The following is a 23,975-nucleotide window of genomic DNA, read 5'->3' as shown; positions in this document are numbered from 1 at the left end:
AATGTGGCACTGTTTAAAGCTAAACTATGACCGTGATTTCAACGGTAAAATGCTACAGTAAAAATCTGTGACCTGCTTAACAGTATGTTTCCTTAATATATACGGCGAATAACCGTAAATTGACTTTTCCAGAATTCCCTGCATGGCACATCACTTTTTATGCTGTTTGTTGACATTACTATGGATCTTTTTAGTTGTTTCCCCATCAGTGATGTACATTAGAGATTTATGTTACATCTAATGTTGATAAAAAATGTTCATTTCATGACTTTAATGTCATGCGTGTTACCATACTGGTGTTTAGTAGCTGTGGGAATGACACTGAGCACCTTCTATTCACTGATATTCTTTTCTGCTTGTGGGAAAAGTTGTTTGTGATGAGCATTGGTTCATTATGCAACTCTCTCATCACCACCTGCATATGGCTGTGTTAACGTGTCTAACTGTGTAACAAAAGATGTGTAGATGTTGGTAATTCAAAATACAGACATATTACATCTATAAATTAATGAAATACGGTAGTTTACTGTAAAAATGAGAAATTACTCTTACGGTTTGTACCGTGTTTTTAACGGTAAAATACTAGCAACCACAGTTGCTGTTTTTTACCATAAATTTTACAGATTTACTTTTTACAGTGTATTTATTTAGACTTGCTTTTGATATTCGTTAGTACAAAATGCTGTTTTATTGACACTTGTGTTCTCAACTTTATTGTCATTACACATGTACAAGTACAAGGCAACGAAATATAGTTTCGGTCTAACCAGCAGTGCAATAGCAGCAAGTGCAGGATATAGGTATACGTTATGAAGTGCAGTTATAGAAAAACTATGGTAATATTTACAGATGGATGTACTATGAACATTATATACAGGTTGTATTAGCTATGAACAGAGATTTACAATAAATGAATATATGTACAGGATGCTATTAATAATCAGAAGTGTGCAGATAGATAAACATAATTACAAAGGTCCATGTGCAGTGGGTATGTACAGTTCAAATAAATGAATCAGTGCAATGAATATGTGCAAATTTTAAATGTGCCAATGTTAAATGATGATGAGTGCAGTGATTGTGAGGAGTATAAGTTAGAGGAGTGTGGGGGCTATGTACACAAAAAAAAATCAGGGTGACTTTATTTGTTTCTCCTGTTTGTTTGTTTGTTTATGTACTTCCATGGTTAATTTTGTTGCAGCCACTCTTCATAGCGAACAATAAAGAAGTACGCTCCTTTTTTTTTCTTCCTGTAGATCCAGAACCGAGATCACATCTGATTACACATTCACATTGCCACCGAAGCGTGCAGATTACTCACAGAAGTATTGATTTTCAAGCAGAAGCACTACTATCTGTCTGCATTTTAATATGAAAGTCCTGTCTTTCTCCCCATGTTTAATTTCTTTATATCTTCATAATTGATTAATGTTCTTTTGTGAGGAAGGAATGAATAATTTATAAGCCCAATAGCCTGGGGCTAATGAGAAAATGCTTAATTTCGATGAATGTGTCCGTGTTTTAAGAGCCCCACTGCTGTGTTGATACTTCAGACGAACACTTCTGGAGGAAGAAAAAGCAGAGCTGGCATGTAAACTGGCAACGGGGATAATTACGGCTAACTGGCATAATGGTAATGGAAGATTGAAGAGATCTTGTTGAGAGAAAGCACCTGATTGTTAGCATCTGTTTTACAGATTCGATGAATGCATTTTTAATTGTCTCCACTCCCCGACAGGCCGGCTGGCGGAGTCCCATTGAAAACGTGCCAGCTACAAAATGAAGCAAATTGAATGAACAGCACTTATCGTTAACAAGGAGCGTAATTAAATATGCAGATAGGTGCAATAATATCATTAACCTCCTTGCGGACGTTCATATTCTGATCAAAGTGCCTGCTGGAAATACGCCAACAAGATGTTTCGTATTTGTCGCCGCATTAACGTCTGCATGTTAATGAACTGGGGATTTGGCTAATGACTGTATTATGTGCTAAGCCTGATATCCACACTTCACCGCTGCGAATTATCAAAGCAGAAGTGCGGCGTCAAATTCCTGATACAGAAAAGTGTCAAGCTGTCAGAACAAATATTTATCTGCCCAAATGCCACGATTCGGCATGTGTTTGCCTGAAGTGGAGAGAGGGGCCGCTTGGGCTAATTACCTCATGATGTGGCATATTGTGATAAGCTAGCAGGCGTCGAAGCGGAGGTGTTTATCCACCGAAACTTGACACTGTGCCAACTGGCGCTGCCTGGCATCGCTACCCTCCTCCACCTGCACTACACAGGCGACACAGATGCCCTCTTAAGAGGCAGAGGAAAAGCTCACTTGTGTTTGCTAAGGGCTCTAATGTGCGCGGCAGGGAGAGCTAATTGTATTTGCATCTAAATGGGAGATGTAATTCTCATCAAGCGCAGATGGAGGCCGAAGCGCCACGTGTCTTTATAAGGGCAGAAATCTGGGACAAAAGACCCTCTGCCTTCAGGTTACAGTTGCTACATGGCCATATTTATTCTATTAACAAGCAGACGACCTAGGTTACTGTCTGTCCATCCAACCATCTCTGTGTGATGTTATATAGTTGAATCAAAATAATTAGCCTTCCTGTGAAATTTAAATATTTTTTTTTAATATTTCCCAAATTTTGCTTAACATAGAGAAGATTTTTTTTCAAACACATTTTTAATAACTAATTTCATTTATCTTTGCCATGGTGACAGTAAATGTCATTTTTCTTCTCATTTTGCATAATATTAGTATTCAGTGTAAAGTGAAATTTAAAGATTTAAGATTTTTGGTTTACAAGGCAAGTTAGGATATTAAGGCAAGTTATTGGATAACAGTGGTTCTGTGGTTCTGATCATTTCTTAAGGGGGCTAATAATATTGACTTTAAATTTGTTTTGTTATTTTAAATTAAAAACTCCTTTCATTCCTGCCAGTAAAGCACTGCCAGTAAATTACACACACATAAATATACTGTAGGGGAAAACGGGGTACAAATAATGAACAAAGTAATGGGGTTAGACAAACCATATTTCTTTTTACCAACAACACACAAGTCTCTCATCTACAAATGAGCACTGAAAGTATGATGGCCAGACCTATGGTTTCTGTGCAGTATTGCCAAAAGTGCCAGGAGTAAAAATGTTACTATTTGCCCCACCTGCGGGGCAAGTTGTAACCAAGCGGCAACCTCCCGCTCTCCTTTGTGAAGCAAATACAGAATTAACTGAGACTGCAATTCATCGAAATTCAGCTAGTTCTGGCTCCATAATAGGACAAACTTCTATTGAGCCCACTGTAAAAATGGCCAGCTTTACAGCAGAAGAAAAGTGTTTACAGCCTGGTACAAAGAACGGTTTTGGTTCATATAGCTAATATTACTTTTCATGACAACTGTTAGGGGGTGAATTTTTTTATAGTTAAGACTTATAAGTTATATAATAAGTTATATTAAGTCTGCATAATTAAAGGCATGGCCATTTGAGTGACAGATAAGTCTCACTGGTTGTCGTCACATCACCTCAGCTGATTCCGGCTGATTAGCAGCTGAACTCAGCATTTATATCATATTTTTGTTTTAATATAGCATGCTGTGCACTTAATTGTGCTCACAAACCATTCATGTGGCCTCCATTTCCCAGGTGAGTGAAATTATATACTTATACCATCTCTGTAAATCTATTTGTTTTAAGATCATTTATCCTTTATAATTTTCTTCAGACCTGTAATGCAGTCCAGAATCTGACAGATTGATTAGCTGTAGGCTATAGAACAGTCATCTGAAACGATGTCATACAGTGTTGTGTCTAGATTTCATAAATAGCCTTGCATTTACTAACACAGACTATATTTGAAGTGTTTGGAAGTAATTTGCATTTGTCTCCTGTAGAAAAACATCATAAGAACAATGCTTTGTGTCTCAATGTATTACAACAGTGTTTTTAAAAATCTAAACACTTTATTGATATAGAACACAACCAAGCACTCATTTCACTGACTGTGGTCTATATTTTGTGTTGTCGTCCTAAATAAGGATGAAATGTCTGTTGTGTGTAGTTCTTCTGTAGTTGGTAACATATCAGAGACAGTAAGGGTCTGTATGTGTTTATATATGTTCATTTATTTATTTATTTATTTAATATTGTTACAGACGTAACAGAAGGCTATTTCGCACTGTCATTGATCTGCAGTTATAATCAAATCATGTTCATAGAAAAGTTAGTAATAAACATTTCTATATTTATGTGTGTAAAGCATCTGTTTTGTGAGAAGTGCTTCTCATATGATATGCGAGCGACCTGTACAGCTTTTCTGTAGACATTTACTCACGCGAGAATGAAGTCGACTGAAACTTTCTGTCATACACCACGCCCACCAAAAGGGTACCCTTGGTAGTGGAAACGCAAACCTGATAAAGGTGACCCATACCGACCCGAACCGTACCAGTCAGTGGAAATGAGCCATAATAGTCCTCATTTCATTACTTGAGTCATTACATACAAAAATATTGAACTAGTTGTCAAAATCTGTCAAGCTAATTTTATTTAAAAAAATTAAAATCTTTTTTTTTCCTGCAAAATGTCTTCTAAATTAAACAATTTCGTGAATGATTTACAGACCTATAGTATGTATGTTGTAGGTTCAGTTCCAATATGTACTGCAATATTGTTTACGGTTGTGCACAGCTCTAAAGTTTATGTTTGTTGTAAATAAGAGTGTATTTATACTTTTGCACAATGCTGTAAATAAATTAGAATTGCAAAGAGCATCTGCAGTAAAAATGTGAAACATACATATTCAGTGTCTTGTACTCAGATACCTCACTAAATGCAGTGATGTCTAACTTTACTGTAGTTTTCAAATGGCTGTGCAAAAATATATAGTGCTGTCATTTTCAGGACGTGTCACCAAAATCTGACTTTTTTTGCATTGGAAAAAATGTACAGAGTAAACTGTCAATGACAACATGACAAAGCCATTTGACTATCTTGTTCATAAACAATGGTGTCAGAAATTTTCATCGTGATGACACTGACACTTTCTTTGACATGAATACTTGCTTTTGGGGAATGAGCTATCCATTTTGAGCAGGTTAACCTTTTGCAGCTTATCAACTATGTCTTGCAGTTTGTACGAATTGTTTTGAGAAATGCATTAACTGTTGTGCAAATGTAAATTGTGTTGTGAAAAACGGACGGACGGACGGACGGACGGACGGACGGACGGACGGTCGGACGGACGGACAGACAGATAGATAGATAGATAGATAAAGAGACAGACAGACGGACAGACAGATAGATAGATAGATAGATTTGCATCATGTGACCTCAGGTCTGAATGCAGAAAAGGGGCTTATTGTTTTATCATTCTCTGTATAGAGCATCTGCAAAAAAATTAACCCCGTTAGTAAATAAGAAACACAAATAAAATCACCTTTGCAGAAAAGCAAAAAACGCTGCAAGTGGAAATTCTGGCAGACGCACCACCAGGGACCATAGCAGAGCGAGCCATGCAATTGGTTTGAACCCCGTGCCGCACAAATTTGTTTTTAATGCATTTTTAAAGTTTTACTGGCATTCAAGGACACTCGGGGAATAAAACTCATCCATTCAAAGTGTTGACCTGATTGGTATTAACATCTGAAACAAATCTGCTCGGCTCTATCAGCACTCCCTGAGCTAAGAGACACAGGCCTGTCTGCTAGGAAAGAAATGGAGAATTACATACTCTGTTGAACAAACCATTTAAGTGTAGCGACCAAATAACTGCACACATGTATGATTACTGATTGAAAATGATTTAAGCATTTAATGATTCTGTCTGTGTGTGCAAATTACTCTTTGTTTCTTTGAATGAAAGCACTGTTTTAGACATGTGCTCATGGTCAGCTATGCACACAAGCATTGTGCCAAGTTAAGCTGAGGGGCACATTTTAAGCCAAATTAATTTACAAAAAAATCTAATAAATATAAATAATAAAAAATATTATAGAAAAAACAATGACTAGAATATATAAATGTTAAAATTACATAAAAAAAAACATAATTACCCAATTTCTTATCATAGATTGATGGAAGGACCATTTACATAGACCTTCATTCCCATTACGATTTACATAGACCAGCACTTGAATAAAATAAAATAAAATAAAATAAAATAAAATAAAATAAAATAAAATAAAATAAAATAAAATAAAATAAAATAAAATAAAATAAAATAAAATAAAATAAAATAAAATAAAATAAAATAAAATAAAATAAAATAAAATAAAAGTGGGTTAATGGGGAATTAATATATAAATGTTAAAAATTACATTTAAAAAAACATAATTGCCAAATTTCTCATTATAGATGGACGAAAGAACCATTTACATAGACCAGCATTTGAATAAAATAAAATAAAATAAAATAAAATAAAATAAAATAAAATAAAATAAAATAAAATAAAATTAAATAAAATTAAATTAAATTAAATTAAATAAAATAAATAAATTAGGTGGTTCATTCTGCTGTGGTCACCTCTGAAATAGAGACTAAGCCGAAGGAAAATTAATGACTGGACTAGACTAGAATCTGAGGGTGGCAAAAAATATATAATTACATAGCACTTTTGCAATGTTATGGTGGGTTAAAGGGCGATTAATATATAAATGTAAAAAATTACATTTAAAAAAGCATAATTACCAAATTTCTCATTATAGATTGATGGAAGGACCATTTACATAGACATTTAAATAAAATAAAATAAAATAAAATAAAATAAAATAAAATAAAATAAAATAAAATAAAATAAAATAAAATAAAATAAAATAAAATAAAATAAAATAAAATTAAATTAAATTAAATTAAATTAAATTAAATTAAATTACGAAAACAAAACAAAAACTAATAAAATAAATAACAAAACAAAAAATTTAATGAAATTAAATTAAATTAAACGGTAGACAAACAGGCAGAGTTAGAGTTATATAAAGAAGAGAGAAATGCATCATGTCTTACAAAACATTTTCAAATCATTATCTAACACAACAGCGCCGTGAATCATTTTGCTAAAACCACATTAAAGTCATTACCCCACGCTGCTCGAGTCAAAAATCACACCATATACAAGAGAACGACGTGCGACTCATTTAGACCTGTTTGTTCAAAGCACATCATCATCGTCTGTTACTCAAAGATGTGTCCTGAACGATGAGGTCACAGGAAGTTGCATAACCATAACTCCTGATGCCCTCATTGCGGTCCAGAGGCCATATCAGAATGTTTATCTCTGTGCTTTTGGAAACACAGCGATAAATCCATCCACAATTAAAGATTAGATGTCAGAGGTGCTGGCCTGAAATTGAATTAAGGTGGAAAAGGCTCCTTAATATCCAGTTGATATATCCCTGCAGGTGACGGCTGAATCATAAACCCTTTTCTTCTTGCTTAGCAGACAAACTGCTGAGCCGCACCGAGATTCATCTGGAAGAGCTACAGTACTTACAACACCTTCACACGCCGAGCTGACAATATCATTGTCCTGATAGGCTAATTCACTTCTCATCATACTGCTTTATTGAGTATAACACCATTTCAATTTCTGCCTCTGTGTCAGGGAAAAAAGGAGATTTTTTTAAGTACTGGGCATAAAAATCGAGCGCATTGTAAGGAGCTCTATTCACTGCTTATGATCATAGCCAATCAGTGACCCCGCTGTGAGTTTCTCATTAAAAACCTCATTTTTTGGATGTGCGGCAAATTAATGTCACTCTTTGTAATACAGCTAAAGGTTATAAGGATGATGGCTGTATTTGCTTTTACACACCCACCTTTCCCAAAAGTGTGTTTCATCTCTTGCAGACCTTTTCTTGCGATGGTCAAAGGTTTGATTTTTTTAATGGGTTTTTTCTTAATCGTACACCTGTCAAATCAAACAGAAATATTCAAATCAGAGGAGGAAGATCTCAGCGTCTGTCATTTGTGTGTTTATTAAAGATCTTGAGTGAGGACTATTCAGACTATTCTGCTGGACTGGAGTAGATTGTTTAATAATGGAGAAAAGGCAGGCAGAGTTTAAGCCTTGTTGCTCTGAGAGGAACATAAATTAACCCTCTCCTCATCATGGCTGCATGTAGCCTTCTCACGCTGAAGATCCAGCTAAAGACTGTAGAATACACAAGACGTATCACTTGTATAGTTTTGAATGGGGAAAAGTGTAACGGTCAATATTGTGAATGAAGCCCTGCCTACTAGTACAGGACCCAATCATCGATCGATGTGTTCTTTTAAGACAGTTTGGTGGTCAACAAACACATTGGAATCTCAGCGAATACTTGCTTCACATGCATAAGAAATATATCCATATAAAGCTTGAAATCAGTGCTTTTAAATGAACCAAGTACACTCGAAAACAAAGGTTTTTTGGTTTTGTAATTTGTATAAAATGAACGCAAGGTACAGTCTGTCCTGTCAAACAAGCATCACATGACAGCAACTACTCAAACACCCACAAAGTTGTAAACAAAGAATTTCATTTCTTAATGAGATTTGCCATCAAGACCAAGTTGTGGATTACTTTAGAAGACCAGTGCAATCAGACGATTATTATCCAGAGGATGATAGTGTGTAAAACAGCCATAAATGAGGTTGGTGTCGTGATCTTGTTTCTTTCGAGTGAACATGTGCATTAGCTCGGGCAACCTAAAAAAATGCAGATTTTCTTTGATTCAGACGTTAGAAACTAAACTTATGACACAGATGTTGTTTAATTTTATTGTTGATTCCAAATATGTAATGTAATCATAAGCTTGGCTAGCAGTTTCGAAGAATTTGATGTTTCCCCATTCAAAAAGAATGCCTGAGCATACTGCCCAAGAGGTGTTTGTGAAATGACTTGCCTTAAAGGGACTTTGATCCAGTGCAGTGATGCTGGCATCTATACTGATGATCTGCATCATATTCTACACGCCTTCTGCATAACACCAGCTAAATATCTATATACAGTACATCAGGGTTCGCAAATTTCGAAATTCCTGGAAGACCTTTAAGCAGGCACTCTTCAGTTTTTGGTAGTCTGAATATAAATTTAAGTAGAAAAATAGAAAATACATTATTTATTAAATAAAAATAAAAACATACTAAATAAATTTACTTTACTTTAAATTTTAATTTACTAAATAAAAAAGATATAATGGCATTTGTTATAGGCTATGTGGTCATTTTAAATAACCAAAATTGTATTATTTAACTTTTTAAAGTTTTTATTTAATTTTTATTTAAATAACCAAAAAAAAATGATATCAAGTGAAGATTGTTCTAAGTTAATTTTAATTTTGCGAGCCCTAATTCATTTCAGCAACGTTTTAGAAAGAAAGCTAAAATAATGTGATGTCGATAAAAACAATCAAAGACAAAGGATGAAAAGTAATAAAAATCTACTAATAAAAAGCTACCAAGAAAAACTAAAATAATAGCTTATTTCATATTCATATATTACATTAACATAAGCAAATCAGCATGAGTAAACGATAATAGTATCATTGTATTAAATAAAAAGTTGTCTTTTTAAAATACATATATTTTATTATATATGTTTGGAATGTCATTTACTATTAAAATATTTAATATATATAAACATGTATTATTTATTATTAATTATTATTTAAAAAAATATGTATAGTACAATACAGTATAAAGATTGTTACTGCTAATATTTATTCATTCATTCATTTTCTTCAGCTCAGTCTCTAATTCAAAGGTCGCCCAGCAGAATGAACGTCAAGTATTCCAGCATATGTTTTATGCACCGGATCCCCTTCCAGCCGCAACCCAGTAATGGAAAACACCCATATTCATACACTATGGTCAATTTAGTTAATTAAATATGGGCATGCCTTTGGACTGTGGGAGAAAACAGAGCACCTGGAGGAAACACACGAGAACATGGGGAGAACATGCAAACTCCACACAGAAATGTCAACTGGCCCAGTCAGGACTCAAACCAGCAACATTCTTACTGTGAGGCAACAGTGCACAAATAAATGTGTATTATATTTATATTTATAGCTGTAAAAAAAAAATTCGAGCTGTTAAACAAAAGTGAGTTTTATAGATTATATTTTAATAGTAATAGGTTTTTATAAAGTTAATTTAAGATTTTTATGCATCACACATGAAGGTGAATAAATAAGCCTTCCATTAATTTATAGTTTGTTCAGACAAGACAATATTTGGTCGAGATACATCTATTTAAAATTCTGTGTGAGGCTTCAAAAAAAAAATCTAAATACTAAGAAAATCTTTTGAAATTTCCATTTTAATTATGGTTTTCATTTAAGAATGTTCATGTTTACATTTTTCCTGTAAGAATATATTCTCAAGTGCACATGCTCGTAGGCATTTCTCATATGTGGGAAAAAACACACTGTTTATATGCAGGCTTACCACAACCATCAATTTGTAAAGACATAACCCACAGACAATAAAACAGCAGTGGTTTTAATTTGGTGACACCTCATATAGAGGGCTAGCAGGCAGTAAAAGCAAGTCTCAGTCGAGATGGCATTTGGAGCCTTCAGGGTTCACAATATTTGCCTTTTGTCGAAGAACGAAAGCGCCGCCTAATACACAACACATGTAAGGCTTGCAGCGCAATCAGCACGCAATATTGTTAAAATTCAACCGCATCTAAAAGTTGTTTCAATTCAATCAAAGAGGATGGGGGAAAGGGATTTCGCCCTCTCCATACCTCATTCTCCTTTTGTGCACGCTGGAACAAAGGAGTCTTAATTTCCTCTTTCAGACTTTGAATAATCCCGCTCTTGGCCTTGAGCTGTTTCCTCAGATCTTCCACCTGAGCCTTCAGAGGTCCTCTGGCTTTGGACTGTGAACGAGAGGCCACGGAGAATATTAAGAGCAACTTGCAGCCTTTCAATTCCTAAATGTGTTTTGAGGCCCATATTTCACATAAAGGGCACATATTATGCCCCTTTTCATAAGATATAATATAAATGTCTGCTGTCCCCAGAATATGTCTGTGAAGTTTCAGCATAAAATACCTTATAGATCAATTATTATATCTTGTCAAATTTGACCTTATTTTATTCATGTTTGTGTGTGTCCCTTTAAATGCAAATGAGATGCTGCTCTACCTTAGAAATGCACTGTAGAATATTCTGGGTTTCACACAATTCCTTCATGATGTCCCAACACAAACCGATTAAGTTAACTTAATTGTTTGTTTGTTTTTTACAAATTTAAGTGGATTGAACAAAACAATTAAGTTGTCCCCCTATAAAAACTTAAGAATTGTGATGATTAAGCTCATTTTAAATAAGTAGTTGGAACAATTTCTAGAAACAAAACTGCTAATTAATAATAGCAAAATATTAGAAATGCCCCATATTGAAGGAAAGCCTTACATGTGAAGACAATAAAGAGTGGAAGAGGTTACAACTTCTAGATTTTTCTAAACTGTTTGTGGATACATTTATAAAGTAGTTGAGAAGTAAAATTGATTCAACTCACTAACTTTGATGTTATTTCTCTGGTCTGATATGCTGATGTTTAAAGAAAAAAATACACTATTGGTATAACTGTAATCTTTACAGAAAACTGTCATGCAGCATACAGAAGAAAAAAAAAGGCATTATGAGTGTAATTGTGCAGACTGAGGGATAATATAATATAATATAATATAATATAATATAATATAATATAATATAATATAATATAATATAATATAATATAATATAATATAATATAAAATAATATAATATAATATAATATAATATAATATAATATTTGTAAGATTTAGGCCCACTACCCAATTCTGTTTTTATTGACCTCTATCCCTTCTCCTTGGCCCTTAAAATAGAGTATGAAAAAGAAGGGCTTCAAATTTACCCCTAAGAAATGGGACAACACTACAGCACCTGCACACGTCAACATATGTCATCGCAATTACTTACTTCATATGACATTGACGATGGTGACTGCTGTAGTTATTCCAGTTGTGTTATTTCATTTTATATATTTTTTGGTATTTATCTTCAGGAAAACACTGGAGGCAATGATATCCTGTTATCATAATGATATAATGTGGCAATAAGCTCGAAACTGTACTGTGCATTTACACCGTGGCCATATTCATCAATGTAAACAAAAAAACAACATTAACGTTATACCAAGACACAGTAAAAAGGTCATTCCCAGTCATCAGACTTTTCTGACAGGGTGTCAGATGTGAAAGTAAGTTGTGGAACTGCTATACAGGAGTTATTATTATGGATTATAGATAGCGAAATTTAGCAGGTTTTTTAATCTTTTTTTTTTTTTTAACGCATGATAGTAAAACACAAACACTGTTATAAATGTATTAAAACATGTGCTTATTTGTTGTAAAAATGTATAATAATGACAAAAAATACTAATTTGTGCATCTACTGACCTCCGTGTGCAGCCATGCTGCCATTGTAGATGTTGTAAATGGTGTATTCTGGGAAATTTTACGAGTGTGGTCATGAAAAATCTCTGTTTCAAGGGCTATCTAGCCCTTCCCCTTAGCCTTACAAGCTAAAGAGAATTGGGACACCCCTTCCCCTTCACGTGAACGCACAAATAGTGGGGTAGGGGTAAGAAGGAGGGCTACGAGGTAGATTTGGGATTGGGCCTTAATATATGTATCTGAACGACTTATTTGATATTACCAAAATGTTCTTTTCTTTTGACATTTTCCGGGTTGGTGCAGATGCTGAGACCTGATTATACACTGTAATATTTTTATTCTGTGGTTGCCAGAATTTTACATTTAAAAATACAGAAGAACTCGTAAAACAAATTTCTGAATTTTATAGTAAACTATTGCATATACTAAACTATTCCAGTAAACTATTTACAGTGTTAATACACCAATGTTTTGAAGTATTAACATCTACACATTGTACTTTGACATAACCAAAAGCACGTGGGGATGAGAAAGTTGATGGTGAATTAATGCTCATTACTATCAGCTTTTCAATACAAGCAAAGAATATACGAATATATAGAAGGTGCTCAGTGTCATTCAAACAATTGCTACATAGCATCATGGTACCAGAAGTTATGAAATAAGCATTATTCATCAAAATTAGATGCAACATGTAACTATAATGTGCATAACTGATGAGAAAAAAACCTAAAAAGATAAGAACTAAAGAAATTCTGGGATAATCAGTTTACGGTAATTCTTACTTATGCTAACATACTGTTAACCAGGTTAAAAATATGTACTGTAGCATTTTTACAGCATGCACTGTTAGAACCGCATGCATTTGTAAAGCACACATGCAGAAAAAGTCAAATTTTCATGATATCTCATCCCATTTAAGAAAACACGTGCTGTACACATATACATCCAACATTCACACACCACCCCCTCCTCAAAATGATGACAAAATTAGCAACTATCCTTAAAAATACACTTGCATCAAAGCTATAAAAACAACATGCACGCTTTCAAAAGATGCCCGCAATTTGCGTGAGACATTTATAAGGAGCCATTAGTTGTTCTGGTGAAAAGCTGACTAAAATTGTTCCAGACACTATTCTGCTCTTAATGGCACCTCTGTGGCTTTGTTAGAGTTTCAAAGGTAATGGGGCTCTAATGAGAAAATCTTAATGAATCTCCCAATCTGCATTGTATAGTTTGTATAGTTTTTCCCCCTTTCTTTCTCTTTCTTTTCTCCTCAGAGCCCCCCGGTGAGCTCCATAATTACTATGTAGTGTGTAGGGCATTCTTTCTGCTGTTAATTCGGTGTGGGCCGTGTGTGTCACTCCCTCCTCTGGCATCATTATTGTCACACTGTCACTCACCGGGTGGCGGGAGCTCAAACACACACCTGGAGTGCGCCGGAATTGGGCTTGAACCGCACACAGAGCACAAATGTCCCACCAAAACAACATATACGCCTTGTGTCTTCGGCAGCATTATTTTTCAGTGCACAATGAAGCAGACGTATGTAGGACAGCTGTTTACTGGATCTCGCATTTTATTCTCTAAGCACCTGCAATCTATAAGTGATATATGGTGTGTTCAATGAATTAATTATAGGTTTAAGCATGTAAATGGTTGCTTTCTGTGTAAATTAGGGTTATTATTCTGTCTGTTAAGTCTTGTTGTTAAAAGCATTCACTATTTGCATTTCAGCTTTACAGTACTTGCTGTATACCATTAGCTACAATAAAAAACATGCAATGCATAAATAAATGTGTGTTTAAGAGTCATTTTACCGATGTTAATAGAAGTGACATTTCATTTTATTTAGTTTTAGTTAGCTATAGTAGCAATGTACTTTGTATATCATTAACTACAACAAACAAAATAAATAAATAAATGAATAGTAGCATTAACTCATTAACTCTTACATTAACTTATTAACTTTATGGTAAGGCGTTTTTATTTGCACCAAATTTAAAGATAAAGGAATTACAAAAGTAATCATGTTGTTGAATTTTTGTCAATAGCATTTAAAAAAAAAAGTACATTTTTATTTATTATATTTAATATTCACACGCTTCTTGAATGTACTTAAGAGTATTTTAATTTCAGACATATGGATTCAAGTCCTGGAAAGTACTTAAAAGCAAACACAGGTCCTTGAAAGTACTTGAATTCAATTTAAAATTAAAAGTTTAGAAACGTTATTTCTACAATTGTACTGAATAAACAGAAATTTAACGAATAAACAAAGAAATTCTTAAATTAAAAATCTAATGTTTAAATCTTCTACAATAACACTGACAAATATTTCCCAGAGATGGGTTGCGGCTGCATCCGCTGCGTAAAAACGTGCTGGATAAGTTGGCGGTTCATTCCGCTGTGGCAACCCCGAATTAATAAAGGGACTAAGCCGAAAAGAAAATAAATGAATGAATGAACACTGACAAATAATCCGCATTTGATCAATATTTCTGAATTTTCTCCATTTGAATATTGCCAGTATTAAATCCAACAAATTGTATCAAAGCTCTTTAAACATGACTTTTTAAAAATGGTCAATTTTTGAGAATTATATTTTTAACATAAATGTTAAGAACAGTAAGGATTTCGTGGTGGTACATATGCTGAGGTATGAAGTACAAAGGTGCTTGATTTAAAATTAATGGTGCTTTTTAAAAGTCATTAAATCTGCTGTTAATCAAAGCATGGGAACCCTGTATTTATTTATTTTGCATGCTTAATTTACTTCATTTCTTTTTTAATATATATCTTTTGGGAAGGGTCATGTTTTATAGTATTTGTTTTAATATTAATAATAATACATTTTATTTAAAGGCGCCTTTCTGACAACTCAAGGACACCGTACAATAAAACGTATTCCACTAATACACTTAATATTTATTTATTTTATTCGTTTGTTCATTAAACTAGTGGACTAATTGAAATGTATATATACACTTTTTAAAACATTTTATTATATGAACAAAAAGAAAGAAATTGATGTCAAGTCTAACAAAAATGTATTAACCTAAAAATTGCATTGATTTTTACTACGACAGCTTTTGTCAAAAATTTTAAATGATTTTCAATGTTTTATTTTCATTTTAATTTAATTTAAAGTTTGAATATGTATGTTGTTTGGTTTTGGCATATTTATTAATATTATTCTTTTTTTACTCATATAACAAATTACACTTTTTAGCTTTAATTTAGTCATTTAAATTATTAAAAAATACTACAAACAATTTTTGTTTATATTTTAATTTTAGTTCAAGTTTAAGTAATTATTCTGTTTGGTTTTGGCATTTTTATTAATATTATTCTTACTCTACTAGTATAACAAATTGTACTTTTTAGCTTTAAATTAGCAATTTACATTGTCAACAAATACTATAAACAATTTTTTTGTTTTCATTTTATTTTTGTTAAAACAACTAATTATGCTGTTTGGTTTGGGCATTTTTATTAATATTATTCTTATTCTACTTGTATAACATATTGTACTTCTTAGCTTTAATTTAGCAATATGAATTAACAAATACTACAAACTACAAACATTTTTGTCATTTTAATTTTAGGTTTAAGTAATTATGTTGTTTGGTTTTTGCATTTTTATTAATATTATACTAGTATATCAAATTGTACGTTTTAGCTTTAATTTAGTAGTTTAAATTAACAAATACGAAAAACTATTTATTGTTTTCATTTTAATTTTAGTTAAAGTTTGAATAATTATGTTGTTTGGTTTTGGCATTTTTATTAATATTATTCTTATTCTACTTGTATACCAAATTGTACTTCTTAGCTTTCATTTAGTAATTTAAATTAACAAATACAAAACAGACAAAAAGCACACTTTAAATTTCTTCAACCTTTAAAATTGAAATGAAAATTACCTAAATTATTACAATGCTAAAATAACACTGCAATATTTTATTTTATTTTCATTTATTTGATTATGAAAATAATTTGAACAAGTTTACTAATTGATTAACTAATGTCATTGAGTTCAATTCTACTTGAAATTGCTAACGTAAAATGTAAAAAGACCTACCATAAAGAAACAGAAACACTAAATGCATTTTTGTCTCAGTATAACATTTTTTTTTTACTTTTACCTTACATGTAACATGTTTTAGGTTATCATTTACCCCATAAGCGACGATAACAATAACCATAATAATAATAACGTACACATGAATTCCAGATCTAAAAAATGACTGAATAAACTGCTCTGACACCTCAAACAAGAAGACTCTCAAAAACAATAAATCAGTTCATGAGCAACCTCCGCATGCACAAATCCACACAGAGCGCGCTCAACAGGCAGCAGTTTGGCCCTGACCGCAGTGACACTCATCAGCAGCGATGAGCAAAAGCACAGGCTCAGACTGAGCTCTGGCAGATTTTGGACAGGCGATCCAGAGGGGCCAGGCAGCAGACAGAGGCCTCTTGATGTGACAGAGCAGGAGCTGGAAGGCTGGAGGAGTCGAGCACTTCTTTCACACTGAGCTGAACCTCCGCGGCTCAGCACGACGCTCTAAACTTCTCTGACAGAGCGGGCAGACAGTGCCGCTTTCCTGATGAGCTCTGCCAGGCTGCTAGCGACAGCTGTCAAGCGCCATGCTATCAACTGATATCCCAGCCACATCCTATAAATATTGCTTCTTAATGTTTTCCACTGCGAAAAAAAAAAAAAAAACGCAAGCGTGCTTATATTTGGATATGTAAATGGCGGCTTTGGAGAAGAACGAACAGAGAGCTTTTCCCATGAATGTTGTCCCGTGTCTTCAAATGCATGAGGAGATAAACTGATGTGCAGATCAGGTGTGGGGAATGTGAGACATGCTCTACATTATTGAGAGGGGGATAAGAGGAATTATTAAGCACAAGTGGGACAAAAGGGGGCATCATTTTTGTAACAATTCTATGATCAAAACTATTTCATAATTACTATTTCAAAATTCTGCTTTAAACGTGCATAAAAATTAAATCACTATACAGTGATGTTACTGTAGTGCAGGGGGGCCCAAACTTCTTCTTATGAAGAGCCAAAAAACAAACTTGATTGAGGGCCATGGCCGAAAGTAAATATATCAAGCTGTATTACAAATATATCAAGCTGTATTAAATTTCCATGAATAATTTCCTAATTTTTTAAAAAATAAATAAATAAACCTTAATTTAATCATATTAACTAATCCATTATACATCTATTTTTGTACATTTTATAATGAACCTATTATAATGAAAACACAGAATTCCATTTATAACATTATGGAGTTTAATGCCGAATACACTAGTCAATAAAGCTGCCTTCATTTACAACGTTTAATTGAAACATTTCATTTAGGTTTGTTGTTTGTAGCTTAAAAATAATATTAACAAATGAAAGGTTAGACTAAATTACAAATGACAATGTACACTCTCAGAAATAACGGTATGAGAGCTGTCACTGAGGCAGCACCTTTTCAAAAGGTCCATATTTGTATCTAAAGGGTCCTTAATTGTACCTCAAAGGTACATATCATTACCCAAATGCACCTAAAACCACTAACCCCAACCCATACTGTACCAAAAATTATCCCTTTCTTATCAGATGGGATGGCGACCAATCAAAGGTTACAACGGGCCAACTTTGGCCCGTGGGCTCTAGTTTGGGCATCTCTGCTGTAGTGTTACAAATAAAGAGATCGCTCACTCACACCTCACCTTCAATCATACAGATTTTTTGTAAATTATAAAATCACATAATATATTAAAGGTATTAAAATTTGCAGACATATTTTATAGATATCTTTCAAAAATATATAAACAAAACTAGCTTTCACATTTTTTAAAATATCAACAGAAGTCGTGCAGATTTGCTGTGAATTATAAAATCATATTATACAGTATTAAGTATGCAAAAAAGACATGATAAAAATGCTGACATATTTTACAGATTTCTTTAATTAATATATATATATATATATATATATATATATATATATATATATATATATATATATATATATATATATATATATATATATATATATATATATATATATATATATATATATATATATATATATATATATATCTATATATATCTATATATATATATATATCCTCTGCATCGATATGTAAGATTCTTTTCTCTTCCACGCAGATCAATTCTGCTTAAATGGAAAGATCCCCTTCCACCCACCTTTATTCAATGTACCAGAGAGATGATGTCTTATCTTTACCTTGAAAAAATTTGATACTCTTTAAGAGTATCAAGTAAACAATTCTACAAGATATGGCACCCCTTTATTGATTATGTTGACCTTATTAAGTAATAAAAATATAAAACTATATATGTATATATAATTTATTATTATTTTTTGAATAATTTATTTTAAATTTTATTTTTGTTGTTGTGGTTGTTATTATTATCATTATTATTAACATTGCTATGCTTCTCCAAATACTTGTAATTTTAGACTGAAGTGATCAACAGCTATGTTTTGTTTTATTTTATGTAAGGCTTATTGGGGTTGTGAATGGATATATTTGAAAATTAATTAAAAAAAAAAAGTTAAATAAATTTCGTAATCATCAAAAAAAAGTAAATAAATAAATAAATAAATAAATAAACAAATTTTGATGTTTTAAATATTTCCCAAATTATGTTCACAGTTTGTCTGATTATATTTTTTCTTCTGGAGAAAGTCTTATTTGTTTTATTTCGGCTTCTGTTTAACAGAGAGAAGATTTTTTTCAACACATTTCTAATCATAATAGTTTTAATAACTCATTTCCTTGCTCTGTTAAACATAATTTGGGAATCATTTAAAAAGAAAAAAATTAAAATTGGGGCTAAAAATTCTGAATTCAACTATATATATATATATATATATATATATATATATATATATATATATATATATATATATATATATATATGCATACAGTTTTTGATTTTTAAAAAAACATTTTAAGGTCAAAATTATTAGCCCCTTTAAGCTATATATTTTTTTCGATAGTCAACAGAACAAACCATCGTTATACAATAACTTGCCTAATTACCCTAACCTGCCTGGTTAAACTAATTATTCTAATTAAGCCTTTAAATGTCACTTTAAGCTGTATAGAAGTGTCTCGAAAAATATCTAGTCAAATTTTATTCACTGTCATCATGGCAAAGATAAAATAAAATCGGTTATTAGAAATAAGTTATTAAAACTATTATGTTTAGAAATGTATTGAAAAAAATCTCTCCGTTAAACAGAAATTGGGGGAAAAGTAAACAGGGTGGCTAATAATTCAGGCTTCAACTGTAGATACATATATACATACATACATACATACATACATGTATATACACAAAACCAGCTGTAACACTTTTAAAAATATCTCCTTTCGCTTTCAACAGAAGTCATGGTGATTTGCAGTGAATTATAAAATCACATTACATACAGTATTAAACATGCAAAAAAAAAAATCCATTCTTTAAATCTCCACTACAAAATGACAAAACTGATGGACTGAGAGCACGTCCCAATTTTTTACCAATTTGCAGCTCAGGCCTGATTTGTTTCAATTACTCGCAATTACATCACACATCTGAGCGTTTTATCCAACGCCGGTTGCCAAATATCAGTCATCTGACAACCACGGAAAAAACTTGTGAAGTGCGAGATGAAAATGAAAGCGCGGTGAATAGACGAGAGCTTTTTGAAAGGTAACTAACTGCAGTCAATTTGAGTCCCATTTCCTCTCTGAGACATTTTCAAAAAGCAGCCTGTTCCACTGGCGGATTGTTCCAGGCTCTCCCATGCTGGGTAAAAGGCTCATGTCTCTTTTCTTTGGGGCCCAGATTCCCTTCCTTGCGCACCCCTGACAGCCAGTCAATGCACAGGGGCCAAGGGAGGCGTGCAAATTGCCACTCTCAGACTCCGAAACCCAGAGGGCATCCATTTAGCCCTTCACTACAGCCGTGTGTGTGTGTGTGTGTGTGCGTGTGTGTGTGTGTGTGTGTGTGTGCGCATGCTAGCAGTCGTGTGCGTAGCGCGGCCCCTTAACGTGTCAGTACATCAGTGCTCATGCCGCCTCTGATGTCAAAATGATATGCGATTAATCATTCATCATGACATGCATATGCTCACACTTATCGCATCAAAAACACATGCCAAACAGAATGCAGCAAATTGCTCTAGATGAACAAAAAAGATTGTGATGCTCCACTGAGGTCTCACCTACAGTACAGGGGTGGTAAATATGTGGCCCACAAAAAAGGTGGCCTATTTGGACTGAGGGATTATTTAGGCAGTGATTTAGGATATCAAATATTGGTTATTACATGCAATTGAAACTGTGCATATAATGCAACATTTTAAGATGGAACCAATTTTGACATTATATTTACATTGTGTGACAAATAAATTGGTTTTATAGAACACTTCAACAGCCTGATGTGGAGTATTAAGCGAGTTACATTTCTGGTTTCTTTTGTTGCTGTTTTGCGAAATGAAGACGAACAGTATTTGTCCATTTTTCAGTAACATTGTGGTGCATCATTTCTAAATGAATACTTTTTTGAATTAAGCAATTGATTCAATTTGTTTCTAAATAAATCAGATGTTTTTAATGAGTTTGTTGAATGAATGAGTTTTAAGACTTGAGACTTAGGGCCCTACCATACACCTGCAATAAAGAGCAAGACGTGTTTGGCGCGATTTTTTTATCTATTTTCAGACTAGCGCAACCCTAATTTTTACATTTTGTGCAACGTTGTTTGAATATCAAATCCATTCGCGCCACTTTGTGGACTCATGGGTGTTCCAGTCTGGAAAGAAGGTGTGTTAAGGCACATTGCATTGCTGTTTTGCAGAACTAAAAAAGACTGCACCACTTACCAACTGAAAGCTGGTATAAAGTCCAGAGCAGAGCGATTTGGTTTTGCGCCTATAACGTGTACACATTGTTTAATACACACAAGACATAGAGCATTATGCAAATATCTTTACATATGAAAAAAAATAAAGTATAAAAACCACTACCTCCAAGCCTTCTTCACCTCCGGGTGCTTTTTTTCAGTTTATTCATGACAATTTGCATTTGTATAATGTTATCATTATTAGTGGTATTATTGATTATATGAAACAAATCTTTGCGCTTAACAAATGAAATTAAATATGTAGGCTAATAAATGTCTTTAGTGGAGTGAGTACAACACTGTTTCCTTATCCATGAAATAAAGGATTAAAATTAAACTAAAGAGGAAGTAAAGAGGCCGAATGGAGGAGGCTTGTTCTTTATCATCACGCTGCAGATGGTCTTTTTTACTGTTTTCTCGCTAGTGAAGTGTTCAGTTTTTCCAGTTACAAAGTCCACCATGTAAACAACAAATGTGCCATGTCGTGATGCAACTGACTTTTAAAGGGAATGGGAGAGGAAACTCTTATTAGTTTAATGCACGTTATGCTCAAAACACACCCATAACTCATTAAGAGAATAATTATAATAATTATAATAATAGATTATTGTCACATATTAGTTGATTGGCCAAAAACGTTATCGTTTTGCATTTATATGCATAACCTGATTTTATAACCGTTCTGCAAACATTATGTATAATATTAAGACACATAATTGTCTGTTTTTCCTCTGGTTTGCTGACAAAAGTAGTTTTAATTCTATTCTATTGCAGAATGAATCTGTTTTTTAACAAATCATCACAAGAGTCCAGTCATAAAGTCACTTGCATCATTTCGAAATGAATCGACTGTTTTAAATTAATCATTTAAATGAATGATTAAATTAATAATCTTTGATTGTTTTAGTTCAGGTTCAAGCACAAAAGCACCCTCAGCAAAATTTGTTTTATTTAAATTGTTTAATACCCAAAAATAAATAGAAATATTCTTTTTTTGGCAATAACACATCCCTAAAATGAGTCTTTTGGGGTAAAAAGGGATTCATATCAATGGAATCATAAGCAAACTCAGATTTATCAAAATATAATGTGGCCTGCACATGGGGACATTTTATTATTCTGACTTGTTTTTCATATATATATAAAAATGCATCAAACAACTGTCTCACGATTATCATTCAGGACTTTCCACGCATTTTAAATTTTCATATGCCATAGTTTCGTGCTGAAATACAATTTCCCAACATTATCGCACCATTGTAAGTGGCATAAAAAAAATGTCTTCCACGCACTTCAATAAAATTACAGCGCTAAACTGATTACATCATGTCAGGCTGACAAATGAAACAACCTGCTACATTTAGCAGCTCAGTATCTTAATGATCATCCAGCAGCCGGTGTTGTACCGTTATGTTGGCAGTAAAAAAAAAAACTGCTTCTCAATTTTTCAATCCGTCATTCTGCTCTATTAGCAAAGCCTAACACAATTAGTTATGAATATGCAGTAATAACATGCAAATTGTTCCCTCCCAATTGCCCCCAGGCAGTGGTCTTTGCTTCTCAAAACTCAATTCTTTCTACATCATTACAGAAGTATGGCATAATTCATCAGAAACATGGAAGGGGCTTAAAAAAATACCTTGCCCCAATTGCCAGCACCAGGATCGGGTAACCAATGAGCATGACGGTGGCAGCGGGCGACGTTAACCAAGCTTTTTCACCACCACCACCACCACCACCTTCCCACTCTGTCACTTGTACACATTTCCCCTGGGTGATGTTAGACACTGCATTTGAGCCTGCCAGAACAATTAACCCTTCTGTTAATTAGAAGGAAATGTCAGACGCACAGATGGCACAAGCTGGCACCCGGCCATCCCGCCAACTGACGCTGAAAGAGGCTTCCCTGCTGCCGACAGCTGCTCTGTCGGATCCCAAACCAGCAGATGTCAAAAGCCTCCAGCTGGGGAGTGTGACGGGGGGCTCGGGAGGACGAGGAGGAGGGGCTGATACACTCCCCAAAACACTGATAGCACTTTACAGCCATAGGATCAAAACACGAACAGCAGACGATGAAAATACAATGGAAATGGGTATGGATTGAAAGGGGGAGGATTTTTTCTGCATGCATTTTTTATTTAATATTCATTTCGATTTACTGTTGTTTCTGAGGTACTGTGGGTCTGCTCTGAAACTAAGGAGGAAAAAAATGTAAATAAAAATAATAAAACAATATTTTAATAAAGGCAATATCATATTAAGCATTTTTTTTTGTAAAAGCTACTAGTATGTACACTCTCTAGCCACTTTATTAGGTACACCTTACTATTACATGGGTTGGACACCTTTTCGCCTTCAGAACTGCCTTAATCCTTCGTGGCACAGATTCAATAAGGTACTGGAAATATTCCTCAGAGATTTTGGTTTATATTGACATGATAGCATCACACAGTTGCTGCAGATTTGTCAGCTGCACATCCATGATGCGAATCTCCCATTCCACCACATCTCAAAGGTGCTCTATTGGATTGAGCTCTGGTGACTGTGGAGGCCATTTGAGTACAGTGAACTCATTGTCATTTTTAGGAAACCAGTCTGAAATG

The sequence above is a fragment of the Danio aesculapii genome, chromosome 24 (genome assembly GCF_903798145.1).
Source record: "Danio aesculapii chromosome 24, fDanAes4.1, whole genome shotgun sequence".
NCBI lineage: Eukaryota > Metazoa > Chordata > Actinopteri > Cypriniformes > Danionidae > Danio > Danio aesculapii.
Note: the sequence above shows the minus strand (reverse complement) of the source record.